Genomic DNA, 22,041 nt, shown 5'->3' on the forward strand with positions numbered 1-22,041 from the left:
AAGTTATTTCGAAAGCGCTTTTAATATTTGCCCTAACTGTTAACTCGCTTAAATTTCTAACAATGCCTTCGAACCTCCGTAAGTGTGACGTCTGTCCCGGACGATTTGCAGCTCAGTACTTCCAGCTGAGTAGAACTTGCCGCCTCTGCGTTCAAAGATTACAACTTCAGAAGGCTGTGACTGAATTTGTTTTAAGTAATGTGGCAGTGACTCCACCATCGATGGTGGAGAGGCCCTCCACCGAGACTGTGCCCTCTCCAGACGACCCTCCTGCTTCACGGGAGGACGTGTTACCTGCCTCACAGGTTGACTCCCAGCCTGCCTCACAGGCTAACTCCCAGCCTGCCTCACAGGCTAACCCCCAGCCTGCCTCACAGGCTAACCCCCAGCTTGCCTTACAGGCTAACCCCCAGCCTGCCTCACAGGCTAACCCCCAGCCTGCCTCACAGGCTAACCCCCAGCCTGCCTCACAGGACAACCGCCAGCCTGCCTCACAGGCTGACCCCCAGCCTGCCTCACAGGCTAACCCCCAGCCTGCTTCACAGGCTAACTCCCAGCCTGCCCCACAGGACAACTTCCAGCCTGCCCCACTTAACGCTTCTCTTCCTGCTTCACAGGATGTCGGGTTCCAACCTGTAAGGAATGGAGCCAAACTGAAGCAGGCAACCAAGGATTTACTGACCCCCACTACCTTCAATAGGTTCCAGGTGCTGGCAGACACCATGGAGGATGAGTTCGAGACTCGCCTAGTTGGGGACTCCATGGTGCGTGGCCAGCACACTCCTGCCTTTCCTTCCCTTACCATTCACTGGCACATCCACACACACCCATGCACACCTTACTGCCCCTATCTTCCCTGTCATCCACACCACCCTGGCACCACACCACCCATGGCCATCCACACACACCCATGCACACCTTACTGCCCCTATCTTCCCTGTCATCCACACCACCCTGGCACCACACCACCCATGGCCATCCACACACACCCTGGCACCACACCACCCATGGCCATCCACACACACCCTGGCACCACACCACCCATGGCCGTGATGATAAGAGTATAAAGAAAAATTGTCTTCTGATATGAATAGTCCACTGCAAAATAAAGGTCTGTCCAAGCATCTTCCACCTGGTTCTCTTGTCTGGTGTTAGTGTGCTCCATCCTGCCCCAACAAAGGTTATAATTCCACCTCTCCACCTGGTTCTCTTGTCTGGTGTTAGTGTGCTCCATCCTGCCCCAACAAAGGTTATAATTCCACCTCTCCACCTGGTTCTCTTGTCTGGTGTTAGTGTGCTCCATCCTGCCCCAACAAAGGTTATAATTCCACCTCTCCACCTGGTTCTCTTGTCTGGTGTTAGTGTGCTCCATCCTGCCCCAACAAAGGTTATAATTCCACCTCTCCACCTGGTTCTCTTGTCTGGTGTTAGTGTGCCGCACAGTTGAGGTTTTTCAGTCACTGCCGAGTGGCCTAAGACTACCCACATGCTGGCCTGAAGACCACCCATCAACCTGGGCTCTAGATAACCTCTCCAAAGAGAGGCTGAAAGATGAGTTCCAAAGGCATGGGCCAACACAAGATGGCGCCACTATCAACACTCGCCTGCGCCAGAACGGGCTGGGCTGACCATCAGGCCCCACTGGAAGAAGCCTTGGCTGACCATCAGGCCCCACTGGAAGAAGCCAACCGGCGAAATAGGCCGCGACAAAAAAAAAAAAAAAAAAAAAATATTTGGTGTATTGAGGTCTTTGCAAAAGATAACTATAGATCCACAGTATTAGATTACTGTTGATATTCATCTCTGGTAATTTGTTAAGTAAAATATGTGGCTGAATTGTAATGAAAGCGCTGCTAAAATCTATAAATATAATTCTAACCTGTGAATTTCGGATTTCTAAATGTTCGTAAGTTTGGTGAAGTAAGGTTAACCCAGCATCCTGAACACTCATACCTTGACAATAAGCAAATTGCAAAATATCTTTCAAGGGATCTACGCTTGAACAAATGTACCTCTTCACAATGTGCTCCAAACATTTCATTATAATTGATGTTAAGGCTACGGGTCGAAGATCATTAAACTCCCTTGGGTGGTTGTTTTGGGTACTGGAATAATCTCTGACATTTTCCACACATCCGGTACTGTACTCTGATCAAGTGAAGCTTGGAAAAGTTTACACAGTGGATCAGCAAGTTGCTCGGCACAGGATTTTAGTAGTTTAGAACCAATTTTATCGGGTCCACTTGCTTTTCCACATTGTATACGTTTCATGGAGTTCATCGTATCATCACGAGTTATTATTATTCGTTCTACATTGATGCCCCTAACCATTGACAAAATATTTTCACATTCAGTATTAAAATGGTGCACATCAAACCTTGCATAAAAGGAGTTCAAATCATTTACATGTTTGGTGGGTCTTTTAATGACCTTTTCTTTTTAGAGCCACTCAGTAGTTTACCCCTGTCCAAGCATCTTTTGACTTATTTGACTTAAATAAGTTTTCAATTTTAACTTTATTTGACTGTTTAGCATCTAGTATTTTCCTATTTAATTGGCTTTGTATCACTTTACTTTGCATGCAGTCACCATTTATAAAAGTTCTCTTCTTTTCAATCAATAACGCTTTGATATCAGAATTTATCCAGGGTTTGTTATTTGGATAAATGCTAATTTCCTTAGTTGGAACAATCATGTTGGTACAAAAGTTAATTTATGAATTTAAAACATCTACATTTACATTAATAGAGTTGGACTTATTATACAACACATCCCAGTCTGTACAATATATGAATTTAAAACATCTACATTTGCACTAATAGAGTTGGACTCATCATACAACACATCCCAGTCTGTACAATATATGAATTTAAAACATCTACATTTGCACTAATAGAGTTGGACTCATCATACAACACATCCCAGTCTGTACAATATATGAATTTAAAACATCTACATTTGCACTAATAGAGTTGGACTCACTATACAACACATCCCAGTCTGTACAATCAAAACAGCCTTGAAGACTCACCATGTGCTCATTATTCCAATCCTGCACCTTAATTTTCTTGCACAGTTTACATTTCAGAGTTTGCTTACATGTGGGAGCCAAAACACCATATTGTGGCCAGATTTACCTAATTTAGGCTTTTGATAAGAACGATAACCGTTCCTTACATTACAATACATTTTATCTTAAATATTATTATCTCTAGTGGGGCAAGTTACAGTTTGCTGATACAAAGGTACATATGGTTGGAAATTACAGTGGTTAAAATCCCCCAACACTTTCATAATTCCTTCAGGATTTTCATTTTCGTATTTTCTAACACAATTTAGTGATAACTTACTCGCTATTGCCTCAGTGGCATCAGTCGGGATGTATACAGTTATAATCGTCACATTATTAAATTCACGTGGTAGGTAAAAGGTCTACATGATATTACTAAATATTCCAGGTCGTCACAACAAAAATGTTCCTTTATGTTAACCTGAGTACACCATCTCTCATTTATGTACACCGCCGCCCCTCCTCCCTTCTGTTTCACCACGTCCTTCATGTCTCCCCTGACTATCAAGAAACCATCAATATTTACTGTTTCGTCAACATCCTTGTCTTCAAGCCAGGTTTCGGTTAATGCTATGAAGCTACTCTCTCGGTAGTTCCTTATATATTCACAGTTTGCTGCTAATTCATCTATTTTATTTCGAGTTGATTGTACATTACCGAAAGTTACTGTAGGCAGTGGTGTCCTTATACCCCGCCTCCTCAATCTCGCCTGCACTCTACCTCTCCACCTGGTTCTCTGTCTGGTGTTAGTGTGCTCCATCGTGCCCCAACAAAGGGTTCTAATTCTACTGTTTCACCTGGTTCTTCTGTCAGCAGGTGTTTCATCCTGCCCCAGCAGTTTATAATTCACTGTTTCCTGGTTCTCTGTCTGGTGTTAGTGTGTTCTGCCGGCAGTTTTTATCTCACTTCATTTGAGTTCTCTGTCTGGAGTTAGTGTGATCCTGCCCCAACAAAGGATCTAATCCACCTCTTCACCAGCAGGTGGAGAGGTGGAATTAGAACCTTTGTTGGGGCAGGATTGAGTAGACTAACACCAGACAGAGAACCAGGTGGAGAAGTGGAATTATAACCTTTACCGGGGCAGGATGGAGCACACTAACACCAAACAGAGAACCAGGTGGAGGTGGAATTAGAACATTTGCCGGGGCAGGATGGAGCACACTAACGCCAGACAGAGAACTAGGCGGAAAAATGGAATTAGCCTGCATTAGCCTGAACAGGGAGGAGTATACTAACAGGACAGGAGAGTTAGAGCATCCTAGGAAAGGCCATAATCCTGTAGTGGACTGTTGATGGTTAACCTGTCCGCTGCGATTGTCAGGGATTTGTCCTTCGCTGGTAACCTGGTAACATACACTCCCAGGTCTTTCTCTGCCTCTGTGGTGGATAGTGGAGTGTTTCCCATGTGGTATTGGTGTGCTGGATATCCTCTCCCAAGGTGCAGGACTTTACATTTTTCTTCATTGAATTATAGCAGACACTTTGTTCCACTCCTGTAGCTTGGTGAGGTCTTCTGGTAGGAAATCCACAGTCAAGGGTTAAACATAGTAATGTAATGCCATTTTCTTGCATGGGATGTGCATTAATACTGTGTAACCCTAATGTGAAATTTGTCATGTGTGAGAGGAATGAAAAGTCATGTTTGGTTGTTGTTCAGCAGTACAGTGATCAGGATCCTCAAGCAGACCAAGCACTGGGGTTTGGGAGTGTATTTTTTCTTTTTACAATTCTTTGCCGAACTGAAGGGCTTGCTCAACAGTTATTTAGCAAGACTGAATTAGTTTCCATTCTTGTCTCCAGTATACTGATGGACACAAAGAGGTGAAGCTTGTGGTTGTTGCAGCATCTTTTTTCTTCTTTCTACAAACACTGTTTTTCAACTTTCTTCTGCAGAGCCCATCCAGCGCTGGGCCCGGCCACTGCAAGCCTTGTTGGGTCAATTAGTGGGAAATCAGCCAAGGTGGAGTTTGAGTCGGTCGGCCTCAACCATGAGGGTGCGCATGGAGTCATTGTCATGTTCCGTTGATAACCTCCTAATTGATTCATGTTGGTTGATGTTTCACTCTGATATTGCAGTAAATATTTAGTTGTATCATTGTGCATCATCTGGATAACCCCAAAGTGTTCCTAAGGTATAATGATTGAATGTTTTGACAAGAATATGAACATTCACTCTTAGTTAGTAAGAAACTGTGTATGTGAGGTATTTGTTTCCATGTTATTTTTTTTTTATTCTGATTATTTCCTCACTCTCAGGCTGTGTGAGCGGCAGGCTGGCCGTGAGCCTTCCTGGGAGTGCTGGGCGGCCTGGTGCCCCGGCTGAAGGCAAGCGGCCTCCCTGAGACACCCAAAGACTGGCTGACACAAGATCTTGTGCTGGTACTGGTGTCTGAAGGCTGTGCAGTGGTGCGGACACAGGCTCAGAGTGCCCAGGTGGACCAAGATGCTGGTAAGTGTTGCAGCTGACAGATTACTGACAAGGAACAGGCAGGGAATATAAACAAAACAGACATGGTAGTTATAAGTGTGGCCAGTGTCGCCTCTTCTTATTCTTTATAAATGTTTCCAAGGTTGTTGCCTGCCTGGGAGCAGACTCACAGAGGTCAGCGCGGGGCAGCAGGACAGCGCCCTCAGCAGTGACGATGAGTCTCTCCATGAAGGCTGCACAGCAGCAGGCCACCGTCGCCCGAGAGCATCCTGAGGAACACTTCAATGTCCAGGTGAGAAGCCTTGAGCTTTTTTGGAAATTATCCTTGGGAAAACTTATGGTATAAAGCATCTTTAACCCGTCCGCTGCGATGGGCATGTATTTGGTTTCATTGGTACCATGAAAACATGTACTACCAGGTCTTTCTCTGGCTCTGTGGTGGATAGTGGAGTGTTTCCCATGTGGTATTGGTGTGCTGGATATTCCCTCCCAAGGTGCAGGACTTTATATTTTTCTTCATTATTGTAGCAGCTACTTTTTGTTCCATTCCTGTTGCCATTTTTTTTTCATTATTGTAGCAGCCACTTTTTGTTCCATTCCTGTAGCTTGGTGAGGTCTTCTGGTAGGAAATTTGCAGTCAAGGGGTTAAAGATGCATATTTTTAATCAAAACTGATATTGAAAATCCTCTTGCATTCTCTAAAAAGCAAAGTCAGCTCAGGATTTTCTCCAACAGACTCTTTTGTAAGGTCCAGTCCTTGTTAGTGACTGCCGGTGAGAGGCAACACTTGGGCAGGGGGTGAAGCTTGGGGTGATGATGATGATGAGGATTGTTGCAGGTGTGAGGATGTCAAGCCACCACAAGCCAGGAGGGAAGTGGCTGCTGGGGCCAAGACAGCAGGTGAAGCAGAACCCTTAAGCCTCAGGTCTTCACCCCTGGACGAAGGAGGTGTTTCTTGGCGGCCAAACTCGGGAGACTCACCAGAAAAGACCTTGGTAGATGATGCAAGTTTTGCTCGCTGGAGACCACAAGAGTATTCACCCGTGCCTCATATTGTGGGTGAGGAGAGCAGCCTGCACCATCTCCCAAGAGGTATGTTTAACAGTGAGGCATGCACACAGGCAGGAAGCAGCACTACAGTCACCAGGAGACATTTTACATAAAACTGGCTACAAAATACTGCTGCTGGCCAGAATGGAGATCAGGTTCAGCAGGATCCCAGCAAGGTGCTCTCTTTACTTCTTTGTGTGATTTTGAAAACACTTCAGCAGCCAAGGGGAACGCTCAAGAGAAAGTGTCATATCTATGCAAACCTTCCTGCAGGGGTGAGCTGAAAGGTGAAAATGTAGTTACCACGACTCCTTGGAGAAGAGAGACACCATTAGTAGTTTGGTTGGTGAGAAAAGCTTCACCAGTCATGCTGCTTGTACAGGGGAGAAGACTTCAGTGTTGTCCTCCAGGCCTCTTTGCAGCGGGTACTCTAGATCAAGCAGCAGACCAAGTGTCTTGCATGTGTGTGTGTGTGTGTGTGTGTGTGTGTGTGTGTGTGTGTGTGTGTGTGTGTGTGTGTGTGTGTGTGTGTGTGTGTGTGTGTGTGTGTGTGTGTGTATTTACCTAGTTGTGAAATACCGTACTAGGCTCGTGCTGTCCCATCTCCATAATGCTTATTATCCAGTTTGGCTTTAAATTCATGAATCGTTTTTGCACACACAGTCTCCTTGTCAGTCCGTTCCATGTTGTTATACTTCTGTATGGAAAACTGTATTTCTTGTCATTTCTTATCACTGCCTCTTGTCACACTTCTGTCACGTACCACTAGGTCTTCCCTGTCCAATTTCTCCAATCCTCTTGTATCCTGTACAATGCTATTAGGTCCCTCTCTCTTCTTCTCTCTAGTTTTGTTAGTCCCAATTTCTCCAGTCTTTCTTCATAGGTATGTTCTCTCAGAGTTTCCGGTAATTTAGTCGCTGCTCTTTGTACTCTTTCCAACTTTCTAATTTCTGTCTTCAACATAGGTGACCACACTAATGCTGCATATTCCAGTCTTGGACGTATCATCGATGTTATTAGTTTCTTTACCATTTCTTCATCTAAATATATTAATGCTGCTTTTATGTTTCTAAGAGGATTGTATGTTTCAACAGTTAAAAGTTATATAAGTTTTCCAAAGGATAACTTGTCTGTTATGATCACTCCCAAATCTTTTCTTCAGTTTTTTTTCATGATTCTTTCATTACTCAGAGAGTAGTTCCCCGATATTCATCTACTGCTCTTACCAAACTCCATTACGCTACACTTCTCTGTATTGAATGTCATTTCCCATTTGCATGACCATTCGCTTATTATATCAAGATCTTGGCTCAGGGCTACACAGTCTTCTTCATTATTTTAGCATCATCAGCAAACATATTCATATAGCTTGTCGCCCCTTCTGTTATGTCATTAATATATATTACAAACATAATCGGAGCCAACACCGATCCTTGGGGGACTCCACTGGTCACTTCCATCCAGCTTGATTTATTATTCCTAATTACTGTTCTCATTTCTCTCTTCGTCAAAAAGTCCACAATCCAATCCAATATTGAACCACCCACACCTCCAACATGATTAAGTTTCCATATTAATCGCTTGTGTGGTACTTTATCACATGCCTTCTTTAAGTCCAGATACACACAATCTGCCCAACCGTCCCTTTCCTGTATTATATCAATTACTCTTGAATAGAAGCTGATCAGATTAGTTACACAAGACCGTTCTCCTCTGAATCCAAATTGGCTATTTGTTAATGTACTGTTTTCTTCTAAATACTCCACCCATCTGTTTTTTTATAATTTTCACACACATCTTTGCTACTACACTTGTTAATGACACTGGCCTATAGTTCAACGGGTCTTCCTTACTTCCTCCTTTATGTATTGGGACGATGTTAGCCCTCTTCCAGTCTCTCGGTACCTTCCCTTGTGCTTGTGAAACATTAATCAAGTTGCTCAACTTTTCAGCTATTTGCTGGTTACACTCTTTTAGCACCCAATTTGATATACCATCCGGTCCTGCTGATTTCCTCGCATCCAATTCTTCCAATAATTTTATAACTTCATCTGCTGATGTTTGTATTCTCTCCAGACCCATGCACTCTATTCCCCGGCACTGCATCTACACCTTCAAACTCACTCTCCTTTGTGAACACTGTTTGCAAACAATTATTCATCACTTCTACTATTTCACTTATACTATCAAAAGTTTCACCACTAACTTTAACTTTCTGAATCTCATCTCTATTTTATCAACTTTCCATTTATGAACTCATAAAGCAGTTTTGGCTGGTCTACAATATTTTTTCTCAAAATTCTTTTTTTCTTTTCTTCTTACTTTGACATAAGCACTCCTCTTCCTCTTGTACTCATTCCATAGATCCATCCTCCTATTTTTTCTCCATTTGTTCCATGCCTTCTCCTTATCCTGCTTGGCGTCAACACACTTTCTATTGTACCACTCTTCTCTTGATGTCTGGCCTTCTTTCATCCTTGGTACCCACTTTTCCACTCCTTCGTTGTAAATCCGTAGAAAGATAGCCCATTTTTCCTCCACATTTTCAGCCTCAAAAAAAGTATCCCATTGTGCTTCCTCAAAATGTTTCCCAAGTTGTTAAAAATTTGCCTTATTAAAGTTAAACCATTCTTTCCTGCAGTCCTCATTCCTGTTTATTTTACCTCCTCGTAATATGTACTGATAAGTACGTGATCGCTCTTCCCTATAGGGCTCTTATAGTTCATCACCTCTATGATATCCAGCTCCCTGGTGATTATCAAGGCCAATTTAGATGGCTCGTCTCCTCTGCATCTCATATTTTCTTCTACCCACTGTGTGAGGACGTTATCTATAACCAATTCCAAAACCTTATTCCCCCATGAAGCTTCACTCCCTCCGTTGACCAGTTTTCCCATGACACTTCCTTACAATTAAAATCTCCCATTATCAGAATCTTATCTTTCTCCTCCAGCAATCCAATGTATCTTCCAGCTTCTTCTTGTACAATTCTTCTGTCAATGAATTGTTTTTAGGAGGGACATACACCACTACGATATTTCTGCATTCTCCCCTTTGCAGTCTTTTGTGTGTGTGTGTCTGGGTGGATGTCTAGATCAGCACAGGGGTCAGAACACATCATAATAAGTAAGGGTTGTATCTGGGAGAGTCCTGCATGTGTGTGTGTGTGTGGCTGGTGACCGAGTACAATGCTTTACATCTTTCAGGGAGGGCAACATGATCTCCCTTCCATCACACTTGCACATTCTGCCTCATTCTTCTCTTTCCTCCTCATGGCCTTCAACATTTCCTGATAGAAATTCTTCACAAGAAGCAAAGGTTCTAAAAATCACAGTAAATTATTAGAAATAACTTTTATTTTTACTTACAGAGCCAGATGTATTTTTGTGTACCTGAGAAGAGATGAATTATTATTATTATTTTGTTTTTTACAGCAAAGGAGACAGTTAAAGGGCATAAAAAAAATAATGAAAAAAAAGCCCACTACTTACTGCTCTTGAATGGAGTACATAGGAGCTGCCAAAAAGAGAGGTCAATTTCGGGAGGAGAGGTGTCCCGATACCCTCCTCTTGAAAGAGTTCATATCGTAGGCAGAAGGAAATTCAGATGAAGGAAGATTGTTCCAGAGTTTACCAGCGTGAGGGATGAAAGAGTGAAGGTGCTGGTTGACTCTTGCATAAGGGGTTTGGACAGTATAGGGATGAGCTTGATTAGAAAGTCGTGTGAGATGAGGCCGCAGGAGGGGGGGAGGCATGCAGTTAGCAAGTTCAGAAGAGCAGTCAGCGTGAGTATATCGACAGAAGATAGAAAGAGAGGCAATTTATTTATATGTGACCATAGTAGTAGAAGTAGCAGTTGAAGTGGTAGTGATAGCAGCAGCAGCAGAAATAGCAGTAATATAGTAGTAGTAGAAGTAATAGTAGTAGTAGCAGAAATAGCAGTAATAATTGTAGTAGTAGTAGTAGTAGCAGAAATAGCAGTAATAATTGTAGTAGTAGTAGTTGTAGTAGTAGTAGCAGCAGCAGCAAAAATAGCAGTAATAATTGTAGTAGTAGTAGTAGTAGCAGAAATAGCAGTAATAATTGTAGTAGTAGTAGTAGTAGTAGTAGTAGTAGAGTATTAGTAGTAGTAGTAGTAGTAGCAGCAGAAATAGCAGTAATAATTGTAGTAGTGTTAGTGAAACCATTATTTTAGCGAGTCTGTTGAGGCGTTGGCTTCCTGTCTGTCTTTCTCTGCCACCCAGTCCCAGCACCTGTCCCTTCCTCTCATGTGTCCGCTACAGGCAACACATGAGAGGAAAACCTAGGTGGTGGGACTGTGTGGCAGAGCAGAGGGGAGGAAAGGACCCTTGATGAACCAACGCCCCAATGGACTCGCTAAATGGTTGCACTTTAGTAGTAAGCTGTTGATATTGCATACATGTGGGTTCCATATGCTTAGTGGTTTGAAAATTGACTGTTTATCTCTCTCTCTCTCTCTCTCTCACCACAGCTCACAGGATGTCCCCCACAGTATGTTTACAAACCCCACAGACACATGCACCCTAGACACATACATAAGACCCCTTCCCCTTACTCTCTCCTCTCTGAAGGACACCACCCTTGGCATATGCTCCCTGTTAGTGTGTGTGTGTGTGTGAGGGAGAGAGCATACCCCTGGACTTTGATCAGAAGAACAATAAAGTGTATCAAGAAATATGTTAATAAATAAATGAAATCAAAAGATAACTGTTTAAATCTTCCCCTGAGAGAGAGAGAGAGAGAGAGAGAGAGAGAGAGAGAGAGAGAGAGAGAGAGAGAGAGAGAGAGAGAGAGAGAGAGAGAGAGAGAGAGAGAGAGAGAGAGAGAGAGAGAGAGAGAGATATTGAGAGAGAGAGAGAGAGAGAGAGAGAGAGAGAGAGAGAGAGAGAGAGAGAGAGAGAGAGAGAGAGAGAGAGAGAGAGAGAGAGAGAGAGAGAGAGAGAGAGAGAGAGAGAGAGAGAGAGAGAGAGAGAGAGAGAGAGAGAGAGAGAGAGAGAGAGAGATGAAATGCATAAATTAAAGTTTCCTTCAACATCTAATGTATAGAGGAGGAAGAAGAAAGGAAACTAAGATGGGAAAGAGAGAAGGAAGAGAAATAGAGGAAGGAGGAGGAAAGTGATGGAAGAATATTTGACAGGAAGAGGAGAAATGGGAAATGAACAGTAAGAAGAAAGAGGGAAGGGTAGAAAGGGAAGAGGAGGAGGAGAGAAAAAAAGATAAATATTAGAAAGGAGGAATTTGGGAAAAAAACAGTATAAAAGGAAGAGGAAATTATATAACAAAGAGGAGACAAGAGGGAAGAATATTAGAGAGAAGGAAAAACATGATCAAAGGAGAGAAGAAAATATAAAGAAAGGATGAAGAGAAGGATGCTGATGACAGAGAGGAGACATGAAGGGAGGATGAAGGGCAGGAGGATGATGACAGAGAGGAGACACAAGGGAAGACATGAAGGGAGGATGATGACAGAGAGGAGACACAAGGGAAGACATGAAGGGAGGATGAAGGGCAGGAGGATGATGACAGAGAGGAGACACAAGGGAAGACATGAAGGGAGGATGATGACAGAGAGGACACACAAGGGAAGACATGAAGGGAGGATGATGACAGAGAGGAGACACAAGGGAAGACATGAAGGGAGGATGATGACAGAGAGGAGACACAAGGGAAGACATGAAGGGAGGATGAAGGGCAGGAGGATGATGACAGAGAGGAGACACAAGGGAAGACATGAAGGGAGGATGATGACAGAGAGGACACAAGGGTATTCATGTAGGGAGGATGATGACAGAGAGGAGACACAAGGGAAGACATGAAGGGAGGATGATGACAGAGAGGAGACACAAGGGAAGACATGAAGGGAGGATGATGACAGAGAGGACACACAAGGGAAGACATGAAGGGAGGATGATGACAGAGAGGAGACACAAGGGAAGACATGAAGGGCAGGAGGATGATGACAGAGAGGACACACAAGGGAAGACATGAAGGGAGGATGAAGGGCAGGAGGATGATGACAGAGAGGACACACAAGGGAAGACATGAATGGAGGATGAAGGTAAGGAGGATGATGACAGAGAGGAGACACAAGGGAAGACATGAAGGGAGGATGAAGGGCAGGAGGATGATGACAGAGAGGAGACACAAGGGAAGACATGAAGGTAGGATGATGACAGAGAGGAGACACAAGGGAAGACATGAAGGGAGGATGATGACAGAGAGGACACACAAGGGAAGACATGAAGGGAGGATGAAGGGCAGGAGGATGATGACAGAGAGGACACAAGGGAAGACATGAAGGAGGATGATGACAGAGAGGACACAAGGGAAGACATGAAGGAGGATGATGACAGAGAGGAGACAAGGGTAGACATGAAGGGAGGATGAAGGGCAGGAGGATGATGACAGAGAGGAGACACAAGGGAAGACATGAAGGGAGGATGATGACAGAGAGGAGACACAAGGGAAGACATGAAGGGAGGATGAAGGGCAGGAGGATGATGACAGAGAGGAGACAAGGGAAGACATGAAGGAGGATGATGACAGAGAGGAGACACAAGGGAAGACATGAAGGAGGATGATGACAGAGAGGAGACACAAGGGAAGACATGAAGGGAGGATGATGACAGAGAGAAGACACAAGGGAAGACATGAAGGAGGATGAAGGGCAGGAGGATGATGACAGAGAGGAGACACAAGGGAAGACATGAAGGAGGATGATGACAGAGAGGACACAAGGGAAGACATGAAGGGCGGAGGAAGGGCCGGAGGATGATGACAGAGAGGAGACACAAGGGAAAACATGAAGGGAAGGAAAATGTGAAGAGAGGATGAAGTTTTGATGGTAGGAATCATGCACACTACTCCACCTACTACCACTACTACTACTAACTACTACTACTACTACTACTACTACTATGCTTGGTCCTGGGGAAAGTGAGTCCTGGGTCATCCTGCCTTTGCTGCTGCTGGTAAGGTCTTGGTTCCTGAACTCCTGGCGCTGTCACTGTCCGCTGCTGGCCGGCACCTCACCTGTGGAAGAAAAGAGTTGTGAGCCATTTCATATACACTTCCTTACTAATGAGACTTTCTATACAACAAAGTGAGGCCACTTTTTGCTGATTTATACCATAGGGTGCTGGCTGTCATGGGTTTGAAAATACCCTAAACTTAACCTACCAAAACCTGAAGATCTTGACTCAGAAAATTCATATATGCTTCCTTATTAATAGACTTTCTATTAGGGATGTACCGATACCAAAAAGCTAGGAAGACAGTTCATGGGCGTAAATAAAAAAAAAGCCCGCTACTCACTGCTCCCGAACAGAGGTCAAAGGAGTGTCCAAAACGAGAGGTCAATTTCGGGAGGAGAGGTGTCCTGATACCCTCCTCTTGAAAGAGTTCAAGTCGTAGGCAAGAGGAAATACAGATGAAGGAAGATTGTTCCAGAGTTTACCAGCGTGAGGGATGAAGGAGTGAAGATGCTGGTTGACCCTTGCATAAGGGGTTTGGACAGTATAGGGATGAGCATGAGTAGAAAGTCGTGTGCAGCGGGGCCGCGGGAGGGGGGGAGGCATGCAGTTAGCAAGTTCAGAAGAGCAGTCAGCATGAAAATAGCGATAGAAGATAGAAAGAGAGGCAACATGGCAGCGGAATTTGAGAGGTAAAAGACTATCAGTATGAGGAGGAGAGCTGATGAGACGAAGAGACTTTAACTCCACTCTGTCAAGGAGAGCTGTGTGAGTGGAGCCCCCCCACACATGAGATGCATACTCCATACGAGGGCGGACAAGGCCCCTGTAAATGGATAGCAACTGTGCGGGGGAGAAGAACTGGCGGAGACGGTACAGACGGACTAATGAAGCTTTATAACAGCTACAGGTGAAGAGGTCGGGCCTGAGCGGCTGCCGGCCTCGGCTACCTGGCAGAAAATAACCATGCGCAAAGCCAACAAGAATGGATGGTAGCTACCAATGCCTCCCTCCTCCAGGCGTGTGGAGAGTGTTGGCCGTGACGGTGTGTGTGTGTGTTTTGCCTGCAGGTGACGAGTCTGGCCCAGCGCCAAAAAGAACGATTGTCGCTGGGGCCATTGCCAGCAGGCCGAGCCACAGCTGTGTGTGGAACTCTTCCTGAGGGTCAGAGTAGTGTGTTGAGGGCTCACTGTGTTATGCATCTGCTTATAGTGGCATTATAAGGCAGGGAGGAGTAAACCCACACAGCACTGTAGCACTAAGGCATTTGTCTACTAACATGAATTTAGTCTCACAGGCCATTTATCATAATTTATTATTGACGAATCCAACATGTCCCTGAAGGCCCATTAAGCTGTCACGGCACTCAACATGCACTGTGGCTGAGATGCAACAATGTGTACCGGGTTGTTCCTTACAGCCAGGGAGGGAGGGAGGCAGCTCAAGGGGAAAAACAAAACAGCAATAAAAAAGCCTGCCAGACGCTGCTCCAACAATAGAAAACAGAACCAGAGGCCAGAAGACAGGTCAAATTCACATGGAGAGGTGTCACCACACTCTCCCTGTGAAGGAGTTCAAGTCGTAGGCAGGGGGAAGGACAGGCCAAGGACTTAAGGCTGTTCTAGACTTTACCAGCGGAATGGATGAAAGAATGAAGTGCTGGTGAACTCTTTCAGAAGGAATTTGGATAGAATTGGGATGAGCAAGAGCAGAAAGTTGAGTGCTGCGGGGCCACGGGAGGGGGGAGGCATGAAGCTAGCAAGTTCAGAAGAGCAGTCAGCATGAAAACATCGGTAGAAGATAGAAAGAGATGCAACATGGCAGGTTGTTAAACTGATTACGTATTGAATTTGTAAACTACATTTGATTTAGTGCACAGTGACTACAGAGCTAAACCTGCGGCCTCACCTTGAAGGGCTTCCCCTTGACGGCTTCTCCGCTGCTGTCCGTTCCTGTCGGGTGGATGAAGCCCAGCACGACACGGTGAAAGGTGGTGCCATCATGGCAACCCTCCAGGCACAGCTGCACCTAGTTTCGGCACGACCTGGGCCTCCTTGACCACAGCTACATGGCAACGTCCCTGCCGGTGGTGGCCAGGAGAACCTGCGGAAAGTTTGAGAGTTTGAAAGTGTTCCTGTTAGTTTGGCAATTATGCTTACCAAGAGAACCTGCAGAAAGGAGGCACCAGTGTTCCTGTTAGTTTGACAGTTATGCTTTTACTGCACAGGCATAAGACACAGCCTCCAACAAGGCCTCTATGTGCAGTGAAGGGTGCAGTGATTATTCATGACTACAGAAATTGGTATTATTTTACAAGTGCGCAGTATCACAGTGAAAGACACCTGTGTGCTTGATGAGGTTCTTTGTGGTGATGTTTTTCTTGTCCGTCACAAATTACTTGTTTGAAAGATTTTTTATATACAGTAATACCTCGATTTACAAGTGCCTTAGTTTACAAGCGTTTCAATTTACGAGCAAAAGAAAATCACTAAAATGCCTTGGTGTATGAGCAGTGACTTGGCGTACAAGCATCAAGTTTGTATGAGTGGAAGACGTGAGTGTGGGTTCCCACTGTTCGCCGCAAGACGAGAGTGCTCAGAGCAGAAAACAATGGGAATAAGGTCTCAAGCTGGAATCACACTTGACCTTTTTCCTCCAACCGCCCTGGTGGAAGACGCAACCGGCAACACCAACTTTTCTTGGTGTACGTCACAAACGACCAAGGTCAGTTGCTCATATCCAGAAGATAAACAAACCAGTGGCTTTGTATCCACATGGTGCCATTTGCCAAAGCAAGGGCTGTTGTGGCTTGTGCTGCTGTTGCTGTCAAAAATGGTCAAGCAAGTCTACTGGCGCCACAGGAAGCACCCCCAAAAAACAAATGCAGTAGAGGGGAGGGGCAGGGGCTGACTCCACAGCCCTGGGTTAAACTCTCCTCCTCCTCCTCCTGCCTCTTTTCTTCCTCCTCCTCTTCATTTCTCTGTTGCCTCCATGTTCATCAAGGTTTGAGTCTTGTTCCTGTGTGACTGACAGATCTTTGTGTTGTGCCGTTGATGTTGATATTTTGACATGTATACCTCAAAACAGAGTAAATTGATGATAATTTCAAGCAGAGATTAACACTATAGTCTATCGATTTTAACTTGAGCCCTTGGGCGCAACTCAGTCGTTGTCTTTCCCTCTAATCCCAAGCCATTCATGACACCATGCAGTCGTATTATGAGTATATATTATATAATCTATAAATAGATAACGTACAGACTAACAGTGAGACAGATCGCCATGCGCAGGTCATCACTAGATCTGTAAAGAATGAAGGTTTCTGGCCCAAGCCACAGGGCTCAAGTTAGAGTCAATGGACTATAGTGGTTTATTCAGCAAGCCTTATAAGGCACTGTTACCACACACGTGTAGCATGGGCCAAATATTACGGGCAGTGTGACTTTGATAACACTTCTTGAGGTAAATATGTGTTTGTTAAAGAAATACTGCTGGTGAACAAAGGGTCCAGGGACATGATGGACCCAAAATTTTCAATGCACTGCCCAGGGAGATTAAACGTAAAGAAATGCCCAGTGGACAAGTTCAAAGGAAGCCTCAACACTTTCCTGAGGGCAGTGCCAGGTGAGCCGCCAGTGCCCGGCCACACTGGGAATGGCCGGGCACCAACAAACTCAACACCAGACCAAGTGGCCCCCAGCCAATTTTGGTTGAGAGGAGTTCTTGCCTGGTTGGGCTCCCACTGGGGGTGCCCCATATGGCTAGCACACCAGTCTTTATAAACCACTGCCAGAAACATTGTTTATGAACAAAGAAAAGACTGGAAAGTTTGCTATGATCCTAAGTACAAAGCAATAAGATGACAAGATTGGCAACCAATTAACAGTAGTCAAACAGAGCAGCAGCACCCAGGAAATCCTGGAGTCCACTGTTAAAGCACCAAGGTTGGGTTCTTCTGCCAAACGAGTAGGAAGGGCATTCCAAAGTGAAACACACGGACATAAAAGAATCTACGTCTGGCTTCACAGGAGCTTTGGGGAACAAATATCTTGCAACAGTGTCCTCTTGTACCCATGTTAGAGCCATAGTAAATACATGCATCAGAAAGAGATATAGCAGACACACCATTAAAAATCTTCCAGCATGTAATAAGATCAGCACGCAAGAGTCTTCCCTTGACTGAAAAGAGATCAAGAAACTTCAGCCGCTGTTCGTAAGAGACATCGTCAAGACCCGAGATTTGTTTAGTCCACCTTCGTTGAACAGATTCCAGGAGTGACAAGTCAGCGACATAGCCTGTGCTCCAAACTGATGATCCACACTCCAGGGGGCGTATGTGAGTGGTGAGAAACTTAGTTATAAAACCTGCCGACCGACACAAGGTAGATTTCAGCAGGTTGTTAGACAGTCCTGCAGCCTTGCTAACTATTGATCGAATATGATTATGGAACCTAAATGTTGGGTCTATGGTAATACCTAATTCAACGGCTTCTGAACTGAAACTAATAAGTTTTCCTTTGACTGAAAATAGGCCTAGATCATGTACAGATTAGATTACGCTGATGATTCCACTCTGCATTATTCAACTTCTTTCAACAGAAGACCCTCTCAACAGGAATTACATAACTCCTGGCTAGAGGCTGCAGAAAGCTTAACCTCAGACCTTACTATCATTTCCGATTGGGGCAGAAGGAACCTTGTGTCCTTCAATGCCTCAAAAACCCAATTTCTCCACCTATCAACTCGACACAATCTTCCAAACACCTATCCCCTATTCTTCGACAACACTCAGCTGTCATCATCTTCAACACTAAACATCCTCGGTCTATCCTTAATTCAAAATCTTAACTGGAAACTTCACATCTCCTCTCTCACTAAATCAGCTTCCTTGAGGTTGGGCGTTCTGTATCGTCTCCGCCAGTTCTTCTCCCCCGCACAGTTGCTATCCATATACAGGGGGCTTGTCCACCCTCGCATGGAGTGTGCATCTCACGTGTGGGGGGGCTCCACTCACACTGCTCTCTTGGACAGAGTGGAGTCTAAGGCTCTTCGTCTCATCAGCTCTCCTCCTCTTACTGATAGTCTTCTACCTCTTAATTTCCGCCGCAATGTTGCCTCTCTTTCTATCTTCTATCGATATTTCCACGATGACTGCTCTTCTGAACCTGCTAACTGCATGCCTCCCCCCCTCCCGCGGCCCCGCTGCACGCAATTTTCTACTCATGCTCATCCCTATACTGTCCAAACCCCTTATGCAAGAGTTAATCAGCATCTTCACTCTTTCATCCCTCATGCTGGTAAACTCTGGAACAATCTTCCTTCATCTGTATTTCCTCCTGCCTACGACTTGAACTCTTTCAGGAGAAGGGTATCTGGACACCCTGAAATTGACCTAACTTTAGACCACCTCTTTGTTTTATTTTTGGAAGAAGCGAGTATCGGGCTTTTTTTTTTATCATTGTTTCCTTTTATTGTACCCTTAAGCTGTCTCCTTTCTTGTAAAAAAAAAAAAGTCGGAGATTTGTACCAAAAGACATAATCTTAGTTTTGTCAGCACTGATTCCCAGATCCCACGATTCAGCAACTGCAATTAGAGTATCTATGTCTCTTTGTACTACACTTATGTCCTGTAATACTGAGGATGGATTACTGGGTCTTATCAATAAGTATAATTTTAAATCATCAACAAATAATTTGACGTTTGATAGTAGAGTAGAGGCGATGTAATTTATATATATATATATATATATATATATATATATATATATATATATATATATATATATATATATATATATATATATATATATATATATATATATATATATATATATATATATATATATATATATATATATATATATATATATATATATATATATATATATATATATATATATATATATATATATATATATAAGAAACATAACAGACAACAGTACCTAAAACAGAACCTTGGGGTCCTCCACTTGCCACAGGGAACAGGGAACTATGCTGTCTGCCCACAACTACTTCCATAGTTATGTTTGTCCAAAATGTTTTGATCGTTGAGAGGACTGAGCCATCAACACCGATCCCACATAATTTGATGAGCAATATCTGGTGATTTACTGTATCAAAAGGTTTTGAAAAGTAAAGAGAATTAAGTCCATCATGTTGCCCTTGTCTATCCAATTTGTAACATTATTATAAGTAATAACTGGTCCTCCACAGACCTCCCTGGACAGAAACCAAACTGGGAATCACTGAGTACGGAATTGGATTCTAGATAACCTTGCGGTCTAATTACAATAATTTTATCTAGGGCTTTACAGCTGACAGATGTAAGACTTATTGGTCTATAGTTTAGAGAGTCGCTTCTTTCCCTTTCTTAAGATCGGCACAATTAAGGACTTTTTCCAGAGTTGACTGATAATAAGAATATTTTGTATCGCTGAGTGGGGATTGAGATTCCCTAGAACACTGGCAACATCGTTAACTGAAAACTGTATCTGATGAAAGGAGCCGCACGTCTTAAGGTTGATGTGGAGACTGGAGACGACCCGAAGGGTTGGTATACACTGAGACAGAAGTAGCACCTAGCATCTGGGGCGTCTCTTTGGGTCACTTATTAGGTTTTCCATGCTACCCAGGGGACCAACGGAGGGACAGCCAATGTTTTTTTTCACGTATGTAAGAATGAAATAATTTTGGCTTCACTGCGTAATTGTTGAGTATGTCCTCTCCATAAGTCATCTGTCTCTGGATGGCATAATTCCAATATTAAAAGTTAATGTTAAGGAATGTCCTCAGTGCATCTGTCGCAGCAACATAACACCTGAAATGTAGCATCCTCATCTGCTTGTAGAGGGACCAACAGTGGAAAATAGCAAAAGGGCATAAAAACCAAAATCAGGGAAAGAAAAGGACATAAAAACACTTAAGTTCAGGGTCAAGTGTATAAGTGCGCACTGTGAAGTAAATAAGGGCCGCTTTCACAGTCACTGTTTGTTTTGATCGTTACCAATGGCGGCGATCGACGCTATAGTTCTCCACGTGAAATTGGTCTATGGGGGTAGTGGTGGCTGCAGAGAAAGCGACAGGTGTTGAGAGTGTATGGCAAGGTGCGGGGCGAGGCTAACCCCGCAGCCACCACGAGGTGCCTTTGTAAAGGCAATACCTCCGACACCATCACATCACTACCCATCGGCCAGTTTCACTTTGAAATACTAGAGCGGCGATCCCCGCGACTGATAACGATCAATTCAAACAAAATGACGGTGAAAGCGGCCCTAAGTGCATGTTGTGAAGTATAAAAGTGTGGCAAAAGAGGACCTAAAAAGCGATACAAAGTATGACAGGTCAAAAGAAGAAGAAGGTCCACTATACACTGGCTGGTGTTGCGAGAAATATCTCCCGCTGAAATTAGTCATTCTGTTGTCCACCACGCATGCGCACTGTGGGAATACACAGCATTAAAAGTGTTAATATGCCTGGATTTGTTCTTTTTTGTCCGCTTGTGGTATTTGTGAGCGGTGAGGGAAATATGGAAGCAGTAAGCAAGTTGAACCTCTCTGCGAGCTATTTTGCGATTGCGGCAGCAGTTTACGTTCAATAAGTATTGAAAAGTCAATCATGATGTTAGTGACTTGACGATATATAACAGGAGTTAGCAGATTATACCATAACACACAGAAAACTACTAGAAGCTATAGGTTAGTCCAACTGTACCATGGATAACCGCGAGCAACCACCTTTACATAAGCAGACGACACCACGTGGATCACAAGCATATATTCAGAACTGCCAGCCAATTGTAAGGCAGCCGCCTTCAACTGCGGCATCAAAACGACCTGTTCTCACTTCCCATTTTCTGCCTATTACCAAGGTACGTATTTTGAGATAACAAGAAAGTAAAGTCGAAAAAAATTATGATAACAAGGGAGTCATCGAAAAAAAGTAATTTTTTTCCACGGGCCAGAACCAATAAGCGCTTTTTCATGTATTTCAATACCTCGAGTTTCGCGATCCTCGCCATACCTTCGGAATGAAGCAAGCGCGAAACTCGAGAGGGTACTGTACTTGTATTCAAAGTAATATAAATCTTATCGTTTAAAGTGATGAAAATTAAATCGCGGAAACTCCAAACTATGTAGTCTCATGATAATTACACTTTTTCTAATATTTTTTCAACAAATTATAAAATCCAATTTCTGTTGAACAAAATTATTTCCAACGAGTGACATGCGACGTACAAAGCTCCTTCAAGTATCGGTAACGGCATCGGTAGAAAACCAGCCGATATCAATACTCTTAAAATGTGCCGATATCACCGATACCGATACATCCCTAGTGAAAATTAATGAGAAAGAAGTGGCAAAACAAGTGACAGAGAATCCCAAAGTGTTCTGGGAGTACGTAATGTCAACCACAAGGACCAAGTCTCGTATTAGTGATTTATACAAAGATGCAAATAATACGGAGAAGGTGACAATGGACAAGGAGAAGGCAGATGTACCCTCA

The sequence above is a fragment of the Eriocheir sinensis genome, unplaced genomic scaffold (genome assembly GCF_024679095.1).
Source record: "Eriocheir sinensis breed Jianghai 21 unplaced genomic scaffold, ASM2467909v1 Scaffold8, whole genome shotgun sequence".
NCBI lineage: Eukaryota > Metazoa > Arthropoda > Malacostraca > Decapoda > Varunidae > Eriocheir > Eriocheir sinensis.